The sequence below is a fragment of the Botrytis porri genome (genome assembly GCF_014898465.1).
Source record: "Botrytis porri strain MUCL 3234 chromosome Unknown BPOR_005, whole genome shotgun sequence".
NCBI lineage: Eukaryota > Fungi > Ascomycota > Leotiomycetes > Helotiales > Sclerotiniaceae > Botrytis > Botrytis porri.
Window position 1 is genome coordinate 711,939 of NW_024066079.1, and position 21,770 is coordinate 733,708.

The window sequence follows — 21,770 nt, forward strand, 5'->3', positions numbered from 1 at the left end:
AATCATTATCAATATAAAAACGAATTTCAAAATGAATATAACATTTTCTATATATATTATAATATATATATTCCTATTAATACGATAGTAGATACATTTTTTATATTTATTAATATAGGTTATATAAGGGCTTTAAAATAATCAATATAAATATTTTATATAATATTTAAACAATGAATATATAATAGAATGAAAGTAAGAGGGTAATCTCTAAACTTTAATCTTTTTTTTGGGAGGTATAATGAAGGAATATAAACGATTTTATTAATAGAAAAGGAAAATGTTGAATTAAAACAAAAAAATTCAAAAGGATATTAATAATTAGAAGAAAGAGCTTGAAAGAAAGAAATACTTGAGGAATATAAAATTCATCATTGATATATATAATATAAAGAATAAACAAATTATATATAAAGATTCAAAAAAAAATATATTGTAAAAGAAAACAATGAGAAAGAAAAGAAGTAAACAAAATTATCATTGTTATAAGGTAATAATAAATGATAATAGAATCATATAAAAAAGGGAAGTAATATATAACAATACAATAATAAAAGAAAAAGGGAATTTTTAAGAATATTTATAATGTATATATTATTCATTTATAAATTGGAAATAGAGTATTATATTAATTTTTTTTGAAAATACAGATATTGTACACTATATACATAATTAATATAATATAACTTGATTATAGTATATTTAAATAGATTTTTGAAAAGAATAGATTTCTATTATTTTTCACTACTTATTTTATATAATTAAATATACTTAAATATATTATATAATTAAAATAGCTTATTTATAGATAGATTAGATCGATTAAGAGTTTACTACTACTAATATTATATTTTAATAAAGATGTTAATAAGCTGAAAAAGTACTTTTTGATGTACAGCGACCGTGTACAGATAGTAGTCGAAACGTGTGAAATAAATTTATTTATATATATTCCCCTCAATATCAACAATTTATTTAATTAAATATATTATTAATATATATTTCATTAAGATTAATTAATAATAATGATATTATTGAAAAGTATTTCAATCTATATAATAGAAGGAAAATATTAGAAATAGTCTTAGTAAGTATCACTCTCATAAAGATTGTAAATACTCTGAAAGTTATTCATATAATAATACATTATGTTGGAAGTTGTGGCACGTGCTCTAAGCTACTGTGCATATATCACTTCCACTTCGTAGTTAGATTTTACCTTAGTACAATTAATCTACATAGTCAATAATACATGCATTCCACTGGCCTGCTCCTTTATTGTGAACAGGTTATGAGCCCGGTAGCTCTGCAGTAAGACTAAGGCCGAAAGCTCTTTGAATAGCTTACGTTGCCAAAGGAGAGGTTGACGACGAGAAGCTCCTACGCAACGCGACGTCAACATACGAGGTGCGCACAGCAAACAGATTGCTGAGCAGCGACAGCGAAGTAACCACTTACATCGCGCCTTTTCCTCAAGTAAGAAAACTACGAGTTATTACTGAAAAGACCATTCATTCCAGCTTAACGCTGAAGAGCATCACCTGCTACATAGTGTTCGATATCACTTCAAAAATCATTATCTACAAATCAAAATTCACTATTCTTAATTACCCCGCCTTGAAGAGAATTTCTCCCTTCAAACACTAGTACATCCCAATCGGGACAGCGCAGTCTTAAACAGTTCCTCTTCCACTCTTTCATTCCACCATCAATCACGCCTAGGTCATCGACGCAAGCTTTCTACTTGCAGAACCTTCAAAATGAACGAAGACACTGGATCCAAGGATTACTCCAAGCGCATCCCTCCTCTCACTCAAGAGAATCACGAACGCTGGACTCGTCAAATAAGAATTCAACTTCGAGGAAAAGGTTGGTTCTATACATGCGAAAAGACATTGCATGAATATGCACGGATTGCAGCAGCCGACAACTTAATCCAGGATTTCGAAGAACTTCAAGTCTCCAGCGGCAGCGGCAGTACCACTACAAAGATTCGACTCAATATCGACAAAAAGGCCACCTTTCTTAAGGACGACGCTAGTGCATTATCTTACATCTGTCGCTCATTATCTGACGATGATGAGGCTTTAGTGGACGAATATGATACAGCAAAGAAACTTTGGGATTATCTAGCCGTCAAATACTCCAGAATCGATGATATCGCAGCAGACGAGTACCTCCTCAAGATCAAGACCTTCTCTTTCGACGATACCCCTGATATGACTATTATAGGTGCATGGGATAAGCTCAAGGATCTTCGACGAAAGCTCTTATCTGCGGATGCTTCAGCCGGTGCTTTGTGTACAGATAAATCACTCTTTCAAAGCCTGACCTTGTCTCTCCCTGATGAGTACAAAGTCATCATTGATATGATCCGTGTCGTCAGTTCTACTCTAAGCATTGACGATAAGATCAAGCATCTACAGGTCAAAGAGGCAGAGATCCAGACCTCTGGAGACTCGGCACACCTTGCAAAAGGAAAGAAATATGTCCCACCTCATCGCCAGCGTAAGGCTAGCACAAGCTCGGAGACCGACACATCCATCATCACTTGCGAACTCTGCGACAAACCTGGCCACTCAGTCCTAAAATGCTTCCAGCTCCGTCGCGCCAAGCGTCTCTTGAAATCCGATTCAAAGCACAAACAGAAGAGAAGACAATCCACCTCTCCAGTGCGAAAAGACAAAAAACGCAGGGAGCACAAGGCTCATATCGCCGAATCAAGCTCCGATGCTACTGAAAGTGTCGTCGATAGTGAGTCTGATTCTGAGCATTGTCATCTCACCAAAGAAAGTATTAGTAAGGCATCCCCATCGCAATGGTACGCTGATACCGGCGCCACTTCACACATGTCTGACCAACGTTCTCTATTCAGAAGTCTAATTCGTACTCCGCGACGAAGGATAACGGTTGGTGGGGGAGCTATGTACTCGGATGAGCGAGGAACAGTGGACATGGTGTGCAAGGATGGAACAAGGACATCATTAGCTGGTGTGCTATATGTACCTGGATTGGGGGTCAACCTGCTCTCAGCCAAGAGAATTTGTGAGGCAGGACTCAAGGGTACATTCAGTCTCAAGAAGATGTATTTCACACCAGAAAACGATAAGAATAATAAGATCATCAAAGCAACAATGAAAGATGGGATGTATATCATCTCGCATGTGAAACCAGGATACGAAGATTCTGCATTCTTTGCGCTCTCTGCAGAGATCATTGATGGTACAAAAGGGGAAGTCGAAGAATTAACCATGACGGAGAAGGAAAGATACCTTATCTGGCATAGACGCTTCAATCATCTCGGCCCTGACAAAATCAGGAATCTGCACAAAGTCACTACACTCCAGAGACCGATCAAGGTCCCTTCAACTCTTGATGTCTGTGAAGTGTGCGCTCTCACAAAGATGACTAACAGAATCCCAAGTCAACTAAGTGCACGAAAATCCAAAAGGCTAGAATTGATCCATTTCGATGTTGCTGGCCCTTTCCCAAGGACCATTCGAGGGCACAGATACTTTCTCCTTATTATCGATAGCGCCACAAGGGTAAATTGGGTCATCCTATTGAAACAGAAGAGCGATGCAATACCCTTACTGAAAGCCTGGAAGCAAGAAATTGAACTTGCTACAGGAGTAGCTGTAATTGCTGCCAGAACCGACAATGCACCAGAGCTTCTTCAAGCCGTCCGGGAATGGAAGACTGGTGTGCGATCAGAGGTTACAGTGGTTGTATCGTCTCACCAAAATGGTCCAGCTGAACGCAATATACGCACCGCAGAAACCGACATGAGAGCAATGTTGAAAGAAGCTCATTTACCATTAGAATTTTGGGACGAAGCTGTCGAGCACGACGTATACATTCGAAACCGCACTAGTATTGGCCCAGATGCAAATGGAATCGATCGAAGCCCACTCGAAGCATTTACAGGCACATTACCAGATATCGATACATGCAAGGTCTGGGGGAGTCGATGTTACGCCTATATCAACCCCAAAACCATCCCAAAAGGACAAAGGCATGATAAACTTCGCGACACAGCAAGGGTTGGGATATTCCTGGGATACTCAAAAGACACCACCAAGCATATAAAGGTTTATTCACCAGAGCTAGGTTATACTTACCGCTCTTATCGTGTTACAATCGACGAAAGCTACAAAGGAGGGGATCTGGATCTCAAACTCAGAAACTGTGTAGCTGGATCACAAGGTACCAAGAATATAGAACCTGATCGCAGGCCTCGCGGCAGACCTAAGAATGTCCCTGAATCATCGTCTATTCCAGTCGATCCACCAATATCACCAAATGAAATAATCACAGACTCGATAGAGGTGCGCTTGCCAATACCAAAACGAACAAAGACTGAAATACCACGCTTTGATGAAGATGAATATGGAAATATCCGACAAGTGGCTGATGATTTAACAAGACCGGCAGGGGAAAACAACAAAGAAAGTGATGTTACTTTACCTGATATAACTTCACCACCTGATCATACACCACCGAAGTCAAGGGCACCTGAGGATATAACTTTACCACTTGATCATACACCATCGAATTCGAGTACATTACCTGAGAGTGTATTACCTGATATTGCACTACCTAATGAAACTTTACCACCTACTGCATCTACATCTGCATCTACTTCCACACCACCTTTGAGATACAATCTTAGGAAGAGAAAGAGAAGCGATGACGACGATATAGAAGAACAGAGAGACTCCAAAATCATTCGGGCCTTACTTGCTTCCTTAAATAAGCCAGGATCAGAATCAATTGAGCACGCCATGATTGCCATTCCAAATATTCATCAATTCGAACAGGAGACGAATAATGAAATTGCTTCGAAGATCTTGACTATTTTAGCAGATGCACCAGCAGAAGCTGAGACCGCTCTACCAGCAACGGAAATACTCGGGATCAAGATACCGAATACATATAAAGAAGCAATGGCAGACAAAAAGCACGCGAAAGACTGGCAAGCTGCAATTCAAGAAGAAGTAGACTCATTGGTCAAGAATGGCACTTGGGAAGAGTTCATTTTACCACAAGGGAGCAATCTAGTTTCAACGAAATGGGTATTTGTTGTTAAGACGAAGGATAATAAGGTAGAGCGATTCAAGGCCAGATTAGTGGCTAGAGGGTTCAGCCAAGTTTTAGGTAAAGATTACAACGAAACCTTCGCCCCCACTGTTCGACTCGATACTCTTCGCCTTTTCCTTGCAATTGTTGCAAGAGAGGACCTCGAGTGTTCCCATTTCGATATCAAAAATGCGTTCACCGAATCACACTTGAAAGAAGAAATCTATTTAGCACCCCCTCAAGGTGTTCATGTTCGTCGCGGCCGCGTTCTACATGCACTTCGGAGTCTTTATGGGCTAAAGCAAGCTGGTAGAGATTGGAGCCTTCTTCTGAAAGGAGAGTTAACCAAGATGGGTTTCGTACAAAGCCTTGCGGATCCGTGTTTATACACCAATCACCCGCGCCAGCTAATTCTCCTAGTGTATGTAGATGATATTGTTACTGCTGCTGCACAAAAACGAGATATTCAATGGTTTTATCACAACCTTTCTGCTCGATTCAACACCAAAGACCTGGGGGAGATTAGTAAGATCTTAGGAGTGCGCATCATTCGTAACAGATCAGAGAGAGTGTTAACTATGGATCAAGAAGAGTATCTGGATGCAATGCTTACCCGATTCGGGATCTCCCATGGTCAACACACTCCAAGGAAGATACCAATCTCGGATTACAACCAACTACGACCAACGCTCCCAGACGACGAGCTCACTGATGTAAACGAATACCAGCAAGCAATCGGCAGTACGATCCACCCTATGGTTTACACTAGACCGGACATCGCATTCGGTCTCGGGAGATTAGCACAAGCTATGTCTAACCCTGCCAAACATCACAGCGTTGCACTCAAAAACCTTATGAGATATTTGAGGTCAACTATTAAACAGAAACTACGTTTTGGGCCTGGGGGAGTTCAATCAGATATTTGCAAAGAATATGACCTCCTACAACGCACCATCAAAGTATACACCGACGCAGACTGGGCAAGCGATAGAACCGATCGAAAAAGCATCTCTGGTGGGGTAGTAATGTTCTATGGTGGACCAATCTCATGGGCAAGCAAGAAGCAGACATCTGTAGCTACATCTAGTACAGAAGCTGAGTACATTTCCATGGCGATGTTCACCAAACAAGGGCAATGGGTAGCCCAACTCTTGAGGGACTTAGAGCGACCACAGTATATCGGGAGCAACAGCGGAGTTCAAATGCTCGGAGACAACCAAGGAGCGCTAGCGTTAACCAAGAACCCACATCTACACGAGCGATCAAAGCATATTGACATATGTCACCACTTCATTCGAGATCTCACAGAAAAACATCTAGTCAATACCAGCTATGTCAATACAAGTGATATGGCTGCAGATGGATTAACAAAACCATGCGCAAGGGTGATATTTGAGAGATTCAAGAACATGCTGGGGTTTCAAAGAGAGTAAGCTCTTTGGGAGAGTATTGGAAGTTGTGGTATGTGCTCCAAAATCGACTAAATCGACCAAATTGACCAAATCGACCAAAATCACTGAATCCACCCATTTCACCTATTTCATCAGATTCATTGGATTCATCTTACGTCGAATTTATCAAAAAAAAAAAAAAAAAAAAAAAAAAAAAAAAAAAATTAATGATTTCAAGAAAATCACGTGGAATAACAGATAAGCTTAAGGTCTGTTCGCATACGATCGGATTTTGATGGTCTACCATATTAAAACAGTAACCCTACGATCAAGGAATAACGAATTTCGAAGCAATCAGTTATTGGGCGTATAAAAGGAATTTTAAAGAAACTAACTACTGAAGCTGAGAGAGTAAGCTCTCTGGGGGAGTGTTGGAAGTTGTGGCACGTGCTCTAAGCTACTGTGCATATATCACTTCCACTTCGTAGTTAGATTTTACCTTAGTACAATTAATCTACATAGTCAATAATACATGCATTCCACTGGCCTGCTCCTTTATTGTGAACACATTATATTATTAAAAAAGATAAATTCTATAACAACACAAAAAATTTATTTAAAAAGTATAAGTATAGGTTTTATATAAATAAAAACGAATATAAAATAATATAATATGTATATTTATAGTTTAAATCGATTTATTAAAAAACAATTAAAGCTTACAGACTGAAAATTGAGAGGAATATTATTAAAAGGATTCTTAAGATATATAAAATAATTAATCAAAAAGCTAAAAAGAGATTTGAACTTATAAAAATATTTATAATCAAAAGGCTAATTTGATGTTCAAATTATAAAGAGTGGATAGTAAAGAAATAGGAATTAGTTTTTTAATTAAATAAATACTTTGTAAAGTGAAGAAAAGGAAAAAATCAAGATTGAATGTTTTACTTTTTAAATCAAAAATGAAAATGGAATATAATTTAAATTTATAATATATATAAAAATGGAAAGATTATAATATAAAAAGGTCTTTATAATATTGAGAAAAGTAAATTATATATTATAAATAGGGATTTCGAGATTAAAAAGTTTAGATATAATATTAATTTTTATTTTAAGGTTTTTAATAAGGAAGTAGCTTTTTATTGGAAGGAATTGAATAAAGAATATTAATTTATATAGAATAATGCTTTTATATATTAAGCTTATAAGATATTAGTTTAATTTTAGGAAAAGGGTATTCTTTTAGTTAATCTCTAGCTTCTTTATAATTCTAATCTTAATTTCATAGAGTATATTTAATAATATCTAAAAGTATATATTTTCAAGATGTTTTCGAATATTACAATAAACAAAAGTCAATCAGATTATACTAAATAAAAGCTAAAGAATAATCTATAAACAGTTTGGAATATAATAAATAATAAATTATTTTTAAATTTGAAAATTAAAATAAAAAGTAGAATTTAAATTTGTATGACAATAAAGAATTGATATACGAAATATTAAAAGATCTAATTAAACCATTTTTATAGAATTTTATTATATTAATATTGATATATAATTAAGAGATTATTAAAGATTTAAAGTATAATATTGAATATTTGATTTAATAATAAAGATTGAATAATTTATAATTGAGACTGAAATCCTGTAAAATTCCGGGCGGCTACTATCTGTGCCCTAGTACTATAAAAGAATGATTTAAAATAGGGGTGGTTACAAAGTCGAGTACTCGACTTATTTAAAGTCAATATAAAGAGAATTAACAATTGGTTTCATAATTGAGTTTTAAAAGATTTGATCTATATAATATTTATGTTAATATTTAATAGTTTTTTCAATAGAACTAATTTATTTAATAACAATTAAATAGAGAAAATAATTCTAATTTATTAAGAAATAAGAATTCGATAAAAATAGTTTATTCGATTCATTATTCAAGATTATTAAATATAAAAATAAAGAGGATTTAAATTATTTTCTATTTAATATCAATTTGATAGATTTTAAAAATTTGAAATATTACTCATTTACATTTCTGACGAAGAGTAATAATATTCAATTGTATATATTATTTTCTTTATGGGAATGCGAAAAAGATTAAGAAGAGTTTTTTTTTAAATAACTCTCTAATTCAGATCATATTCAAATTGGAGATCTGTTCTATACTTTTTTCTATATTTATCAAATGAATATTCATTTAAATAGAATAATTATTATTATTAATATATATAAAAAGTATATACTGACAAATGTCTTATTAGCTGGGAACTCTCAAAGTCAAGATCCGGGGATAAGATATTCATATTACAGTACATATCTTTCTTAATATAATAATAAGAGCACCTCCTATAAATATAAACACAAATTATAACAAAATTATAAATAAGTTGATATAAATATTTGATATAATAATTATAAAATGAGTGTATAATAGAACAAAAACAGAAAGGAAGCTTTTATATATTAATCCTTTTTTAAAAAAATATTTTGAAAAGGTATTATTTCGAAAATAATAGAGTAATATTTAAATTGATAGGGATAAAAGAGATGATAAGGTAGATATAGAATAAAGTATAATAAGATATCTAAAGGAATACAAAAGGATTTATACTTTATTATAAAGAATAAAACAAATAATAAATAAGAGATTAAATAAGGTAAATAAAAAGAAAAAGAGTAAGGAAGATAAAAAGCAAATAAAGGTATATAATTACTATAGAATAGAGGTAAATAACCGCAGGGTTACACCATTATAATAATAATATTAACAATAATAAAAGAAAAAAAGAAAAAAATCATTACATTACAAAAGAGGGGAGAAAAGGGTCTACAATATTATATTAAATGGAAATAGTGTTACGGGAGCTGCCTCTAGGGTTACGTGGAAGTGTCTAGAGATCTCTCGAGGTGGTTTAGACTAGACTTCAAGTAGGAATTCAATAAGGTTGTAACTGGTTGCAATTCTCGTAACTATAGTAATGAAACTAATGATTATTCTTGAGCACGAAGCTCTACATTGTAATGAAATCCCATTCCCTTATATAGACCTTCGTACTGTACTGGAGCGTTCAGGACCTAGAGAGGTCCTGGACCTTTGGTCTGTATGAACCTACATTCCGTTATGCCTGTCATGCAGGGTCCATCACGTGCTAAGAGTCATGTGACGCGGTACCGAGGATGGACCGGCGTAACAAATAGGTTATATATTACTAATTCATAAAATAGAACTGAAACAATCATAATAACATTATCTTCAAAAGTATAGATATCATAGGTTATAAATATTAGATAAAACAAATAAACAATATAGACGATTTAATAGTAGTAGTAATAATAGTATTTGTTAATGTTCATTGAGCCGGCATAAAGCCAACCTTAAAAACCTTCTAAGAAATATGGGGATATATTAAACTATGGATTTATTTAAATGCTTTAGAAAGTAGTTTATATATATAAAAGTTAGAGTTCATTTAAATAACTTCTATTTTATTGATTGAAATAAAATTAATAATATTTAGAAGAATATATTTAGTATTATAAGTCCTTTACTTTATCCTTAATCATTATTTTAAATTAAATATAAGGAGAAGTAGGGTTCTATTAAAAAAAAAAGGAAAAAAAAAGAAAGAATTAAAAAAAAAATGTTTTTAATAAGAATAGATATTAATATAGAACTAAATGATTTAGAGGAATTTGATTAATATTAATAATTATAATATTAAAAACAAGAGATAATTAAGGCCTTTTATTGTTAATAAGGAGGAAAGTAAAAGCGATTGTTTAGACCATTTTCTAAATTGAGCTAGCGATTTTTAGTATAGCATCAAATGTTTTAGAGTCTTTTAATAATTATAGAAGCATTTTAAGTTAATATTTTAATACTTAAACTTTTTATAATATTATACAAAATCTCTATATTCTATATATAAAATTAGAATATAATATAATATATTTCTTAATAAATTTAATTCAAAAGAAAGCTTTATTATATAAATAAGATTCTATTTATTATAAATATTTAAAAGTATAAATTATTATTTATTCGATTAGAATTATTTCATTTAATTATAAAACCCTTTAATAATAATATCTACTTTATTGATAATAAATTTCAAAGCAGATTCTAAATTTTATATAGATTTGTAAACACTAAGGTTAACAAGCTTATTAATAACCTTGTTCCCCTTTATGCTTAACTTATATGCTTAGAGGATTAATGAATCTTAATATTGAAGATTTATATAATATCTTAATAAATATAAAAAGTCTATTGGAAAAAGTTAAATATGTTTTTATATAGATATTAGATTATCGATATATTATTAATATAGAATTATAAATATTGTTTATTAAATAAAAGGGTCCTTAAAATATATTTGAGATTTATATAGATTTTAATTACTTTTAAATCGAAGATATATAAGATGCTATTGATTGAGCTTAAGCTAATAGTTATTTGCTTTTTGTTTTAATATATTATATATTTATATTCAATAATTCTTTTTTCATTAACAATTTGTTCTAAGTTATTCGAGAAAATTGAAATCTTATTGGGGAGGAAACAGAATTATTACTCCTTAAAGCTAATAACTATAATTTCTTTGTTTATATTTCTTATTAAATTTGTTTAGCATTTTAAAAAGAAATATAAGAATTATAATATAAAGCGAGTAATATAAGAAAGGATTGTTCCTAAATATTGAATTTTAATTTTAGATCTTTATTATTGATCAGCACTTTTACCTTTAATAATAAATAGGGGTGAGATCTAACGAATTATAGAATAAAAAATATTTATTGATTATATATATATAGCGAAATAGAGTATAGTTTTGTTTAATATAACTTTAATAAATAGAATACCTATATTTCTGAAGAAAGTAATAATCAGAATGGTTTTTTATATAGGAAGTACACCTTAAAGAATTAAAGTAAATATTTGTTCAAATAGATTAATATACTAATTTATTTAAAAGGAAATAACAAGGTTATAATTAATATATTAAATATAAAGTAACTTTATTCTACCATCAAATTATACTTTAGTTTTATATATAAAAAAGAGAATAATATAAATAATTATAGCTTTTTGTAAAACTGAAATTAAAGAATTATTAATTATTTTTATAAAATTATAAATATAATATATTATTATTTGAGCTTTAATAATTCTTATAATTATATATCTTTTGAAGATTAGCTTTCTATTGAATTAGATTTCAATTATCTTAGAGTAGATTGAGCTTTATTTTCGATTGTAATAATTGATATAATAATAAGCTTCTTATTGATAATATAAAAAAGAGTATAAACCTCTTTTTTTTTTAATTAAATAAATTATTTCGAGTTTTTTAAGAATAAAGATAATCTTATTATTATTATTTTATTTAAGGATTTTCTTTTTATTATTTATTAGGATAAGGATCTTGAAATTTAGGAACTAAAAGGTTTAATATAAATAGAAATTATTAATATATTTGAAGTATAATGTTATATTTTGTGATATAAGTTTGACTAGATATAGTATATATAATATTAGGAAAAGGGGGAAACCTTAGGAAATTTTGTAATCAACTTTGTAATTGGACATAATCAAGTTCTCTAATTGTATTCAAACGGATCGATTAGTAAGGAAGGATTTGATTAATCTTAAAAGAGTTGAAGGCTAATTTTATTCAATTATTCTTTTTAATAGTCTTTGTTTTAAAAATATATTAAAGATTTCTTAAATATCTATAATAATTATAATAATCTTTAGTTTATAGATAAAAATTATTTTTATATTATAAATAAAGTAGGCTATTAGGTTTATAGCGATTTTCTTGGGAAAAGCTCTCCTATATTATAGGCTGAGAATATTATTAATTAATATGATTTATACTAAATAATAAATTATAATTCTCTTTAAGTCTTTTAAAATATAAGAAATAAATGTGATAGATTGTTAAGAGTAGATTAAAGATTGATTCTTCTTATTAATCTTAAATAATATAACTATTTTGATAAGCTTTTAAGTTTATAAGAAAAAGCTAAGTATTAAACATTAATTGTAGAGCCTGTATAAAAAGCGATCTATTACTAATTAATAGGCCTTAAATGTTCATATTATAATGTGATTTGTATTTAATAAGATATTAAAGACTTTAATAATATGTTATTTGATTCTTTCTATTAAAATAGATTAGAATTATTTTAGAGTATTTAGTTTGATTTGGTTTTTAAAGGTATTATGTTTAAAATTGTTTAAAGTATCAAAGTAATTAAGAATATTTTTATATAAAACTTTAGTTTTCTTTATAATATTTTTTATAAGGATTTTATTAATATATGATAAAAGAGATTTCAAATTGAATTCTAATTTATATTGATTAATAATCCTATAGAACTCCTTATTATTTTTAATTCTATTTATAATATTCTTTTAATAATTATATTTTATATATCAAACTATTTTATAAAAAATTTATATTATTTAGAAAATATTTTCTTTTAAGATATTATATTTATAAAGATAAGCCTAATATATTTCTTTATATTTAAAAGTTTATAATAATATTACTTTACTATTTTCTCTATTAGGCTTATCAATTATATAAATAATAAAGTTTATTATTAAAATAAAATTAATTATATACACCTCAATTATCATTTTGTTTATAAGGGAGAAAGCACTAAGAAAATAGGCCATACTAATATATACTAGGTTAGAGAGTTTATTTAATTTTGTTTTTAGAATTCTATAATAATATTGTTCTAATAAGGTTATATCTTATTCTAAAATAATAATAATTTATATTTTATAATCCGAATTATTATATATATTTATTTTAATAATAATATTAATAAAAAGGATATTTAAGAAGGTAAGATTAATAATATAATTGGTCCTATATATAAAGTTGTTAAAAATACTAATAAAGTTTATATTATTATTATTAAACTAATATACTAAATCCAAGCCTCTATATCTGAATTACACCTTTAATTTAAATATATAATGCTAAACATTGAAATCACCACCTACTAAATATTAAAATAATAGGATCAAATAGGATATATAATTTATTACCTTATTATTACTCAATTATTAATATAAATTAAATATAATATTCCTATTTATATTAATTTAAAAAAGATCTTTATTATAAACAGAGTAGTATTATTATATACATAAACTAATACTCTTATATATATATATTATAACCCAAAAGTAATCTAGTTCTTTAAGATTTATAAAATATTAAGAATTCGTAGAACTATAATAATTATAACTCAAATGGTTTTATATATATATATTAATAGTAATTCAGAATTCCTAAATATAAATAATATCGACTCACTGAATATTAAAGATTATAAGGATTATTATATATATAGAAATACTTTTGTCAATATTAATCTAATATATTTGAAAATTATATTATTAAATTAATCAAATGTAGATTTTATTACAAAGTTTATAATATTATATTAATATTAACAAATTGTTTTTTTAAAGTTAAATACATTTAGCTTATTAGAATTATATATATTATGGGAAATATCTTTATTACTTTCTCTTTTTAGTTTCGAATATAATCTAAGATTTTTATCTTAAAGAAAGATGAGTGTTTGAATTATAATTATAAGAGCTTATATTTGATTTCAAGCTAAGGTTTAATTAATAATAAAAAAGAATTTTATTTATTTATATTAAATAATAACCTTTTTATATTTATATTTATTAAAGAATATTATATTTATAAGGGTATTTAATATCTTTACTTCGAAAGCTTTAATAGTTGTATTAATCATTTTATATTGAATCTTATTTATCTTCTAAATGGCCTTAAGTTTATTCTTAATAGGAAGTATTATAATACTCTCCTTTTATTAAAAAATAGTAGAGTATTTATTATATTCTATTTTAAAAGATCTATAGCAATTAGTATATTTAAAAAGTATTATATAATTAGCTTTTATTAATCCCTCATATATATCTGTTTAATGATTATAATAAATATAAAGGAAAAATCGATAATACTTAAAGGAGGAGTAATATTCTTAACAATCTGGATTATATTAAGTTATAATATACTTCTTTTTAATAAGTCTAAAAAGATTATTAATATTGAAAAAAGTAAAGAAGTAAATTATTTTAATAAATAAAATAATTTAAATAATTCTGTTAAAGTATTTATTAACTTTATAATTACAGAATTTAATTATAATTAAGTATTTCTTTATTTATATAAAGGTTTTACTAAGAATAAGAGTTTTATTTATTATAATTATATTATTATTTAGATTTATAAAAGAAATACGGACTTTTGTAATTATATAATTATATTAAACCTTAAGAATAATTAGAGATATAGTGTTTAACATTTATAAAACTTTTTATTAATTATATTTATTATAGAGTAGATTATAAATATCATTATTCATTAGAATAATAACCTAGCCTATAGTTATAAACAAGATCATTAGAATATCAACTAAAAAAAGATCTTCAATAATTTCCACAAATCACTATCGAAGGGTGAAGATAGAGGGTCGATTAAGTAAAATAAAAGGTTCATACTTGATAAATAGTCTACAATTTTAATACTAAATATAATTTAAGGTGGAATTTCTTTCTAATATAGAGCCGTAAAAGGTTTTCTTGGATTATATATTTCTAGACTTAAAGAATATAATGTTTTTAGTGCTGTTTGTACTGTCGAATTTGATCGCCTTTATAAAAGTTTTAGGGCTAGTAGTTAATATAATATAGGCCGAAAATTAAATATAGATACCAAGAGATATAAAGAAAGTTGTAGTGTTTATAAAAACGATAGTAATTATAAAATTAATTATTAAACTTGTAAATTTCTTTACAAGAGTTATATTAAATATATTTATATAAAATATTATAAAGAAATTGAATAAAGTTATAAAACCTATAACAATTATATATTTGTTTTTCATATTATATTTAAAAATATTAAACTACTTTTTGATAATATTTAATATACTTAAAATAATATTATAATTATAATAATTAGTTTTAATAGAAGATATATAAATATTCATTTTGCTTTTCTATTTCTTAATTATAAGTAATATATTAAAGTTAATTAGAAATTATAGATTTAATAGGCATATAAATCTAGAGTTTAATAATATTATTATAGAAACAATTATTATAATAAATGAAAGGATTTATAAAAAATATAAAGAGTTGATTCTGTATAATAAAGTCGAAAATACAAAGATATTTCGATTTTGGAATGTTGTGTTGATCTATAGGCGATTTAATAGAACATTGAAAGGGAATAGATTTTTATATCTTTTTCTTATTTACTTTATTCAATTAGATATATATATAAACGTATTACATGGTTTTAGTATAGCTATATAGATCAAATTGATTATGAATCTACTAATACTACTATATAAAAAGTAAATTATATTTATTTAGAATATTCAAAATCATTAATATTATTATTATACAAATTAATCATATCAAATGAATTAATAATAAATATTCTTTAAAGAATTCTATAATAATCTATGCCTTTTAATATTCAACAATTTTAAAGAAAGATCTTATATATAAAGAAAAGGGGTTTTGAATAACTTATAAGAAAATAAAAAAGGAAAATGTTTTTAAAAAGTTTTATTTATTTCGAGAAATACTTTCAATAAGATTATTCATATATCAAAATAAAACCTTTATATGATATTTATAATTATTTTATTTAAAAAACAGTATTTTTGATATTTTGATATAATATAATAAGATTCATAAGAGTAATTCTAAAGTATAATAGAAATTATAATATATTGATATCGATTATATTTTCTTATAATTTATAATATATTATTGATTATTTGAAAAGGAAATAATGATTTTTAATAATATAAAGTATATATTTTATCAAAAATCGGTATTATAATTTATTTTATATTTTTTATATAACTCGTTTGAGACTATTGATATATTAAATATAAGTTACAATTATTTATATAATTATTAATCTCTTTTATTATAAAGCTTTAACATCCTTTTATTAAAGAAATAATATTTAAAAAAAAAACAATAGATTTCGAATAAAACCTAATTTAATTGAAGTATTAAAAAGAAAAGGTTAAAAATAGTATATTCTATAAAATAGGGTTGAAATTGGAATTGTTAATATTATAAATGGAGGATAATAAATTTGAGAGTTAAGATATTTTTATGATAACATAGTAATATATTAATTATAAAATTTAATACATTAACAAATATTAAATAAAATAGAAAGGAATAATAAATATAAAAATAAAAAGCAGGAGATTGTAAAGATTACAAGAAAGTAAATGAAAAGATCAAAAGGGTTTATAATATAATGAGATTTTATAATAATATAACGTGTTTTATCACCGAGTGGATTATATCACTGAATGGATTATTTTTACCTTAATTCTTGATTTCTTATTTCAATATATATTTTATTAATCAATTAAAATGTAACTGAATAATAAAGAAGCTCGAATATTCTTAGCTATTGAAATTATTCAAAAAGATAAAAAACTTAGTATTCGAAAAGCTGTTAAGCTATATAATTTACTATATATAATATTTAATTACAAAATAAATAGTTTTACTCTTTATATTAAAACTCGAGTGAATTATTATAATCTTATAGCATTAAAAGAGAAAATGATTATTTAATATATATTTGATATAAATTCAAGAGGATTTTCATTTAAACTTAAAATAGTGGAAGATATAGCGAACTATATTTTTAAATTAAGGGGTACAAAGTATGTTGGAAAACTTTAGATGTATTGATTTGTAAAGCATTGAATTGAATTAAAGATATATTTTAATTATATTTCTAACTTTTAAAGGGTTTTTTATAAAGATTCTAAACTTATTGAAAAATGGTTTCAATTAGTTTCGAATATATAAGCGAAATATAATATTTTTAATTACAGTTTCTACAATTTTGATAAAACAGGCTTTATAATGGGTATAATATGCTCTAGAATAATGATAATTAACACTAAACGAAATAGAAGAAGCAAGGTAATATAATCAGATAATAGGGAATAAGTTATAGTGATTATATATAGTAATAAGGAGGGTGAAACTATACTCTTATTTCTAATGGTTTAAGGATAGGTTTATCTTTCTAATTGGTATATTGAAATCGATTTTTCTGTGGATTAGGCTATTAAATCTATATCTAATGGATAAACAAATAATGAGCTGGGTTTAAAATGGTTGAAATACTTTGATAAGTATATTAAGAATTAAAGAGAGAGCAAATATCGAATATTGGTATTAGATAGATATGAAAATTATAAATCAAAAGCTTTTCAAGTATATTGTAAAGAGAATAATATTAAATGTATATGTTTACTATTATATTCAAGTCATTTAATTCAATTACTTGATATAGATTGTTTTAGTAATTTGAAATGTTTATATGGTATTTAGATTAATGAATTTATTAAGGTATATATTAATTGTATTTCGAAAGTTAAATTCTTTATAATTTTCAAAGTTGTATATAAAGAATCAATCATCTTTTAGAATATAATATCAGAATTTTAAAGAATAAGTTTAATTCTATTTAATCTTAAAACTGTACTCTTGAAATTAGATATTCAAATTTATATATCTACCCTTTTTCCTTTTGATCTAAATTAATAGATCTCTTAAACCCCTTATAATCTAACTAAAGCTCTTTCTCAATTAATATTAATTAAATCTTGAATAACTTATTATCAATTAAGCTCTCCTATATCTATATTTGAGATTATATTAGTTCTAGCTAAAGGTATAGAGAGATTAGCTTATAAAAATACACTTTTAAATATAAAGATTCATATATTTTGAGCAGCAAATAAGATATTAAATAAATATCAATGCACAAAAAAAACTCGGTTATATCAAAAAGGAGTATTTATTAAATAAAAGGTTTTTGATATATTATCTTAATAAAAGATTATCATATTCAGATTTAATGTAACGAGCGTTAAAATAAGGGAAATCCTATTAAAGAAGTATTTTCTAATAAGTGTTATAATAAGTATGGAAAATTAGATTATAATTCAAAAATTCGTCAAAACAATATAATAGATTTTAGATTATTAAATTCTTAATAGTTTTAATTAATTAATTCAATTATTGTTGAATAATATAAGTTTAAAGTGGTAAATTGAGGTGGAAGTGATCCACTCGGTGATAAAACATGTTATTTGAATATGTTTTGAAAGAAAAAAGATTTTCTTTTTCTGTTTATTTTATGAAATTGAAAATATATAAATGTACTACATAGTTGGTATAGCTTAATTGTCAATAGATTGAATCAATTATGAATTTACTATTATTCTTATAGTATTCTGTTGATAACATTATATACTATAAAAAATACTATTAAGTCAAAGAACTTTATAAAAGGATATAAATTTTAATTATCCCCCTTTCCTCATGATTTCTTTAATATAAATTTCAAAAGAAAAACAAATAATAACAGTTGAAAAATTCAACTGATGATTGATAAATTCAAAACAAGATATACAAAATTATTGAAATAAAAATAAAAATAAATATACTATATCTATAAGTAACAGAATGAATATAATTACTAGATAGGATTTAAAATAGATAAAAAAAAAATAGAATAAAAGATAACAACGATAGAATTTCGAAAAGCTAAGAAATTAATAATCATTATCAATAAAATCTTTTGATTAGAAGTAAAAAAAATACAAAAGAAAAAAGAGAAAACTAAAAGAAACAAACAAGAGTATTTAAAATATTTACCAAAAAAACTAAAAAGACATCAAAAGCGATGAATACAGTCATTATAAATATATGAAACCCCATAAAAAGTGAAGTAGAGAAAACAGAAAAAGAAATAAAATAGAATCTAATTATTGTTGATTAGATTTCATAAAAAGATGTCTATAGTTACATTACCTTTTTTCCTTCGAAGTCTTTTGTGTAGAAAAAGACTAGAGTTTATAAGTTTGAGCTAGATTCTATAGAGAATCTATGACAAATTACTTATTTATCCCCTCAAAGCCATTTAATTACTTTCATACTTTTATACTCTTGAGAATCTATAATAGATTGTACATAAAATCTATAACAAATTACTTTCATACTTCCTCAAAGCTATTACATGATTTTCATATCTCAAAATTCAATACATTTTTACTTTTATATTTTTCAAAATGTATAACAGATTCTATATAAAACATATTTCAATTTTAAAACTTCTAGTCCTTTACTTGAAAAAAGAAAGTTGAAAGGAAAAGAAGTAATATATCTATAAAAGCTATTCACTTTTTATGAAATCCAATCTAAAATAATTAGAATCTATTTTTTTTCAATACAATCTAGTTTAAAGTTATTAGAATCTATTATTTTATTATAAAATCTATATGTCTTTTCATTAAAGAATCTATTCTGTATAAAAAAACTTTATTATTTCTAACTGAATTCTATTATTAATTCTGAAAAGTATTAAGATAAAAAGATGTATGAATCTTGAGAAAAAAAAGCAATTAAATAGCTTAACTTACTATAAAACTTATTATAGAGTTTAAGAGATATAAAAGTAAAGGGAAATTTTAATTTTAGAATATAAAAGTGATTGGATGGATTTTAAGGGGGATAAGAGTAATACGCTGTATATTCAAAAAAGATGTAGAAAGAAATTCAAGAACAGATTCAGATACAATGTTTATTTGAACATTTGTTCAATGGTTTATTGAAGAATTCAGAAGGAATTATGAAACAAAAGTTTTAGATCGTTGAAAAGATATTGAATTTATTACATATGTGAGATTTATCAGACTCCAATAATGATTGAAATGCATATGAATTGAAATCCCAGAGATAATTAAAATAAGCATATTGGTTTTTCTACAAGATCTCTTACACATCTACACAACATCTCAATTTCGTGATTATTTTGATTTATAGATTTATAATAAGTTGAATTACATACATCAAGAGCTATTTATATAATCATTAGGTATCTTAATAATAACAATATTATATAATACAATAGATTTTCTATCCCTAATTGTTCTTTATTTATACAAAATCCCACTTTTATATAATTAAAGAATTCTTAATTATTCACTCACCTTTTATAAAATATTATAAAAAGATAATAAGAAAATATAAATACTAATCCTCCTTCTATTCTTATCACAATATTAGTTTTTTTTAAAGTAATATTGGCAATAAATATTGGTAATGAACATTATCATATAATATTATTTTCGTTTCCATGCAAATACTCAACTTATTTATTATTTGTGATTCTGATGATTAATAATAAAGGATTTGCTTTTGAATTATCGAATTTGATCATTAATTATCTTTTTATGTTCATTTTTGTTGAAGTAATTATAGCTCTTATTTTACGCAACTTTTATGATTAACATTTTATCAATAGTATTCTATTCTCAGGAATCAAGTCTCTTTTAGATATAATATACTTAGCCTATATATTGATAATCCATAATATTTAAATTATAATCTTCGGAATTAAGAGTATTTTCTTCAATTAGCGTCATATTACTTCAATAAATAATAAGATCTTTGAATATTTCATATTTACTCTATATAATTAAAATAAAAGATCATTTATTAAATGTGATTTTCAAACTCTATTTGATTAATGAGATCTTTTAGCTTTTTAATGGAATTTTGTTGATAATATAAACAGAATCGTTTTCTAGTTAATTCTTACTATCATATTTATAGTAACAAAACAATCAATTATCTTAGTAGATTTAATTATATATAATAATAAAAATTTAATCCTTTATTATACACTTAGCATTTGAATTTTTAAAAAAGCTAAGTTCCTATGAATCATAGATCATTCTATTATTAAATTAATATAAAGACTAAAAAGAATATATAAATTATATCCTTTAAATAATCTATTCACTCCTTTCATCTTTTTAGCTTTAATAATTCTATTAAACCTATAAGAAAAAGAAATATAATTTACTACTACTTTAATTACTGGATATTTTTGAGCATAGTAGTAGTAGTAGTAGTAATAGTATTTATTAACTTTCAACGAGTCAGTATAAGGCCGATTCTGGGAATTTCTTAAAAGGTACAAAAATATATTAAATTATAGATTTATTTAATATTGTAAAAAGTAAATCTGTATATAAAAATAAGAAAGTTTGTACAAAAGATTTCTTTATTATTGATTGAAATAAGATTAATATTTTTTTAAATATTTTGAAAAGTTTGATATGGTTTTGAGGAATAATTAAGTGTATATCTTCAAGAAC